Source organism: Salmo salar, chromosome 12 (assembly GCF_965601325.2).
Source record: "Salmo salar chromosome 12, fSalSal1, whole genome shotgun sequence".
NCBI classification, from domain to species: Eukaryota; Metazoa; Chordata; class Actinopteri; order Salmoniformes; family Salmonidae; genus Salmo; species Salmo salar.
In genome coordinates, this window is record NC_138302.1 from 14586501 (window position 1) to 14592500 (window position 6000).

The 6000-nt window shown below is 45.0% G+C and overlaps 1 protein-coding gene across 5 annotated transcripts in view; it reads left to right on the plus strand.

Moving 5' to 3' along the window:
* Window positions 1-6000, plus strand: part of LOC106592205 (glucagon receptor) — a 64471-nt gene that overhangs the window by 8210 nt on the left and 50261 nt on the right. The window contains exon 1 of one of the 5 annotated variants that reach the window (XM_082958614.1): window positions 48-123. The exons of the other annotated variants lie outside the window; for them this stretch is intronic. The gene's annotated coding sequence lies outside the window, so the exon portion shown is untranslated. Of the gene's footprint in view, window positions 1-47; window positions 124-6000 lie in introns of those variants that run through there. 5 annotated transcript variants of the gene reach the window in all.

Genomic DNA, 6000 nt, shown 5'->3' on the forward strand with positions numbered 1-6000 from the left:
AAAGGTTGATGTTGACTTGGCTATTCTTGCCCTAGCACTCTAAGTGTGGGTCTTTCTCGCAGGCTACAAGTGAAGACAGACACATCGAGGACACAACTGCACGCATCCTTATCCAATTCCGAGGTGCGTATTGAAGATATTGGAAGAACTGTCCACATTTACTTTTCGTCAGCCAACAAGATGAGTAGGCATAACGAACAGAAAAAACAATAGCCTATATCAATCCACTATCTCCCATAGTACAAAAGTTAACCTACTGTATTCTATTCTGTGCAAGAAATAAATATTCCAAACATAGTCTGGTACATTTGTGGGATGCATTAGATCCCAAATTAATACAACCACTAGCATCAACAAACCTTTTTTACGCAATGTTGCTGACGCAACCGATCAGAACGTTAAGCTTAAAATGTTGATAAACTATCAGGCTGTTTCTTCACATTATAAGCGCAGCAATGCGCACATGGCAGTAGGCTGTAAGCAGAATGGTCCATTAGCAGAAAACACCATTATCAAAAGTGACTGCAAATGCAATTATGCATGTAATGCGTTTATTATAAAGGTGCATTTTTATGGTGAAAATTATCTTCCCCAAACTTGAAACTCACGCACTGCTTATGTATGCCAGTTAGGCTCTACACCTGATTCATTTTAATAAGTTATTTAAACACTTTAAATGTGATACAAACCTTATCAAAACATATAGGCCTATGGGCTAGGTTACATGAGGTGTGCGACTATGATTCGAAAAAGTCACAAAAAAAGGCTGTTTCTTATGCTGGTCATCATACACAAGTGATAATATATACACTACTCAAAAAAATAAAGGGAACACTTAAACAACACAATGTAACTCCAAGTCAATCACACTTCTGTGAAATCAAACTGTCCACTTAGGAAGCAACACTGATTGACAATAAATTTCACATGCTGTTGTGCAAATGGAATAGACAACAGGTGGAAATTATAGGCAATTAGCAAGACACCCCCAATAAAGGAGTGGTTCTGCAGATGGTGACCACAGACCACTTCTCAGTTCCTATGCTTCCTGGCTGATGTTTTGGTCACTTTTGAATGCTGGCGGTGCTTTCACTCTAGTGGTAGCATGAGACGGAGTCTACAACCCACACAAGTGGCTCAGGTTGTGCAGCTCATCCAGGATGGCACATCAATGCGAGCTGTGGCAAGAAGGTTTGCTGTGTCTGTCAGCGTAGTGTCCAGAGCATGGAGGCGCTACCAGGAGACAGGCCAGTACATCAGGAGATGTGGAGGAGGCCGTAGGAGGGCAACAACCCAGCAGCAGGACCGCTACCTCCGCCTTTGTGCAAGGAGGAGCAGGAGAAGCACTGCCAGAGCCCTGCAAAATGACCTCCAGCAGGCCACAAATGTGCATGTGTCTGCTCAAATGGTCAGAAACAGACTCCATGAGGGTGGTATGAGGGGGTTGTGCTTACAGCCCAACACCGTGCAGGACGTTTGGCATTTGCCAGAGAACACCAAGACTGGCAAATTCGCCACTGGCGCCCTGTGCTCTTCACAGATGAAAGCAGGTTCACACTGAGCACATGACAGATGTGACAGAGTCTGGAGACGCCGTGGAGAACGTTCTGCTGCCTGCAACATCCTCCAGCATGACGGGTTTGGCGGTGGGTCAGTCATGGTGTGGGGTGGCATTTCTTTGGGGGGCCGCACAGCCCTCCATGTGCTATCCAGAGGTAGCCTGACTGCCATTAGGTACCGAGATGAGATCCTCAGACCCCTTGTGAGACCATATGCTGGTGCGGTTGGCCCTGGGTTCCTCCTAATGCAAGACAATGCTAGACCTGTGGCTGGAGGGTGTCTGGAGGGTGTGGCTGGAGGGTGTCAGCAGTTCCTGCAAGAGGAAGGCATTGATGCTATGGACTGGCCCGCCCATTCCCCAGACCTGAATCCAATTGAGCACATCTGGGACATCATGTCTCACTCCATCCACCATCCACTCCATCTGTTGCACCACAGACTGTCCAGGAGTTGGCGGATGCTTTAGTCCTGGTCTAGGAGGAGATCCCTCAGGAGATCATCTGCCACCTCATCAGGAGCATGCCCAGGCATTGTAGGGAGGTCATACAGGCACGTGGAGGCCCCACACACTACTGAGCCTCATTTTGACTTGTTTTTAAGGACATTACATCAAAGTTGGATCAGCCTGTAGTGTGGTTTTCCACTTTAATTTTGAGTGTGACTCCAAATCCAGACCTCCATGGGTTGATAAATTGGATTTCCATTGATTATTTTAGTGTGATTTTGTTGTCAGCACATTCAACTATGTAAAGAAAAAAATATTTAATAAGATTATTTCTTTCATTCAGATCTAGGATGTGTTGTTTAAGTGTTCCCTTTATTTTTTTGAGCAGTGTAATTCCCAAGTGATATGCTAATATTGTCACCCATCAGAATATTCTTGATTTAATCTTGTCTTCACATTTAATAAATAATATGTGTGTGACATTTGTTTTGATTTAGAATGGACCATTATCATGAACCTGTCTTGAGACAGGGCAGTGGGAAAAATACATGTCATCTAGGCACTTAAATAGCGAATGGAGGAAGCTTTTCCTCGTGGTTTATTTTCATGCCAACCAGGTAGGCCATATTCCTGTTGTAAAGAGAAGCAATGTGCTTACTATTAAGAAAGCTGAGAAATAAATATAGTAAGCCTAGCCTATAGAAAGCTGATGGGATCCTCCTCTTTTTAATAGAGGCCATCACTCTGTTTTCTCATGCAGTTTAATAGCCTATAGAAATGTTGCGCAACATGAGCTCATGGGCTCTCATGAAATGTTTGATTAGATTTTAGATTACATTTACATTGATGTCAGAGTGATTAGAGGGACAATAGAGAGCTGAGTACCAGGCAGTTAGCAAGTTTGGTAGGTTAGCAATGACCATCAGCAGCATCAGAGCTTGGAGAAGCCTAATTACCGTGACTAAACGGTCAGGTGGAAATTGACTGTCTTCATGAACTGTGACCGCCGGTGTGGCGGTAAAACGATCACCGCCACAGCCACAGACACACACACACACACACACACACACACACACACACACACACACACACACACACACACACACACACACACACACACACACACACACACAGAGAGAGTTACACACACACACACACACAGAGAGAGAGTTACACACACACAGAGTTACACACACACACATACATCTGCTGCACCAGATGTCCCTTGGCTGAGACATGAGTGACAAGTTAGTTTCCTCTGTCTGTTTTAATGGTTTAATGACTGATCACTTCATCGTTTTAGTGACTCATTTATTAGTTGAATGACTGTTTGATTAATTGACTTGTTGATGAACTTGTTGATTTATCACGCATACAGGTGTACACACACACAAACACACACACACACACAGGAGGGTGTAAAGTGGTGATAGATATCTACCTAGGGGAGAGGTGAAAGCACACTGGAACAGGGATATCGCTTACCTCTCTCTCTCTCTCTGTATCTCTCTGTCTCTCCCCCCCCCCTCTCCCCCCCCCCTCTCTCTCTCTCTCTCTCTCTCTCTCTCTCTCTCTCTCTCTCTCTCTCTCTCTCTCTCTCCCTCCCCCATATCTCTCTCACTCTCCCTCCCCCACATCTGTCTCTCTCTCTCTCTCCTGCATACTAATGTGTTAGTCATGTCTGTCTGCTGTCTGTCTGTCTGCTGTCTGTCTGTCATCATGACCCATATAGGAACTGCATGTTAACCTGTAAAGATCACAAGACTCGGAAGATTAAGTGTGTGTGTGTCTTGTTTCTTTGTCTGTGTATTTTCCACATACTTGACAGTGTGTGTGTGTGTGTGTGTGTGAGTGTGTAGCCCATGCTGTGTGTCTGGTGTAAACTGGCCCCCTGAAACAGGTGATTGTTGCGTTCGTGTCTCTCTATCTGTACCTGTGTGTTTGGTGTGTTTTTCCACATACTTGGCAGAGTGTGTGTGTCTTTTCTCTTTGTGTGTGTGTGTAGGGCATGCTTAGTGTCTGATACAAACTGATACAAACATGTGACTGTCGTTGTTCAGAATCATGAGCGTTGTCTTTCTGTCTGCAAGACAACATGATCACACACACACACACACACACACACACACACACACACACACACACACACACACACACACACACACACACACACACACACACACACACACACACACACACACACACACACACACAGGGTGGCAGGTAGCCTAGTGGTTAGAACATTGGGCCAGTAACTGAAAGGTTGCTGGATCGAATCCCAGAGCTGATAAGGTACAGAAATCTGTTCTGCCCCTGAACAAGGCAGTTAACCCACTGTTCCTAGGCTGTCATTGTAAATAAGATTTTTTCTTAACTGACTTGCCTAGTTAAATAAAGGTTCAAAATAAAATCACACACACACACACACAAAAATGAGTGTTGAATCTTCCTGTCGGATCAACAACATGATCTGTCATGACCCGTCAGACTGAAGACAACCAGGAAGTAAGAAGGGGCTGGAGGAGTTAGGGTTAATGGATAAGAAGAGGAAGCAGAAACTAAAGGACTATTAAAGTGTGAAAGAATGCTGTGTTGTCATTGTCATCATCACTGTTGTCATGAGTGACAGAGTAGTGTTATGGTTGCTCAGTGGATGTTTATGTTGTTGTGGAACAGAGATGATCTGGTGACCTGATGTGGTACAACCCCTCTATGTGTTAGAGGAGGAACAGAGATGATCTGGTGACCTGATGTGGTACAACCCCTCTATGTGTTATCTGACTACTCTACTCTAATGTCATTATAGTCTCATCAGAGGCAGTCTCCTGTCTATTGATGCCCTTCACATAACCTGCATGACCATAACCAGTTTCTCTCTCCCTCCCTCTCTCTCTCTCTCTCTCTCTCTCTCTCTCTGTCTCTCTTCACTACCCTTTCTCTCTCTCTCTCTTCACTACCCTCTCTCTCTCTCTCTCTTCACTACCCTCTCTCTCTCTCTTCACTACCCTCTCTCTCTCTCTCTCTCTCTTCACTACCCTCTCTCTCTCTCTCTCTCATCACTACCCTCTCTCTCTCTCTCTTCACTACCCTCTCTCTCTCTCTCTCTCTTCACTACCCTCTCTCTCTCTCTCTATTCACTACCCTCTCTCTCTCTCTCTCTTCACTACTCTCTCTCTCTCTCTCTCTCTCTCTCTCTCTCTCTCTCTCTCTCTCTCTCTCTCTCTCTTCACTACCCTCTCTCTCTCTCTCTCTCTCTCTCTCTCTCTCTCTTCACTACCCTCTCTCTCTCTCTCTATTCACTACCCTCTCTCTCTCTTCACTACTCTCTCTCTCTCTCTCTCTCTCTTCACTACCCTCTCTCTCTCTCTCTCTCTCTCTCTCTCTCTCTCTTCACTACCCTCTCTCTCTCTCTCTCTTCACTACCCTCTCTCTCTCTCTCTCTTCACTACCCTCTCTCTCTCTCTCTCTCTCTTCACTACCCTATCTCTCTCTCTCCCTGTCTCTCTTCACTCCTCTCCTCCTCTCTCCTCAGTAGGCTATGAATCATATTCAAGATCAAGGATATTGATTGTTGATTTTTTAAATCAGATGTATTTTACATTACACTAGGCTCTCATTAAAAAAGTTTTAGACTGGCTGGCATGCTGTTACACACACACACACACACACACACACACACACACACACACACACACACACACACACACACACACACACACACACACACACACACACACACAGAGAAAACACACACAGAACACACACACGCTCACAAATATGCATACACACAGAATATTCCCAATGCTGTGCTCTGACGTGTGGTGTGTGGGTGAGGGAGGTAGGGATGCATACTGTTAAGTCATGTGTTTGAGCTAAATGTTCACACTGGGGGTTGACAGTGGTCATCAGTTCAGACAACAGAGAGAACACACACACATATGCACGTACACATGTAACCTAGATTTCCTGTTGATTACTCAGTGCCTGTATATAAG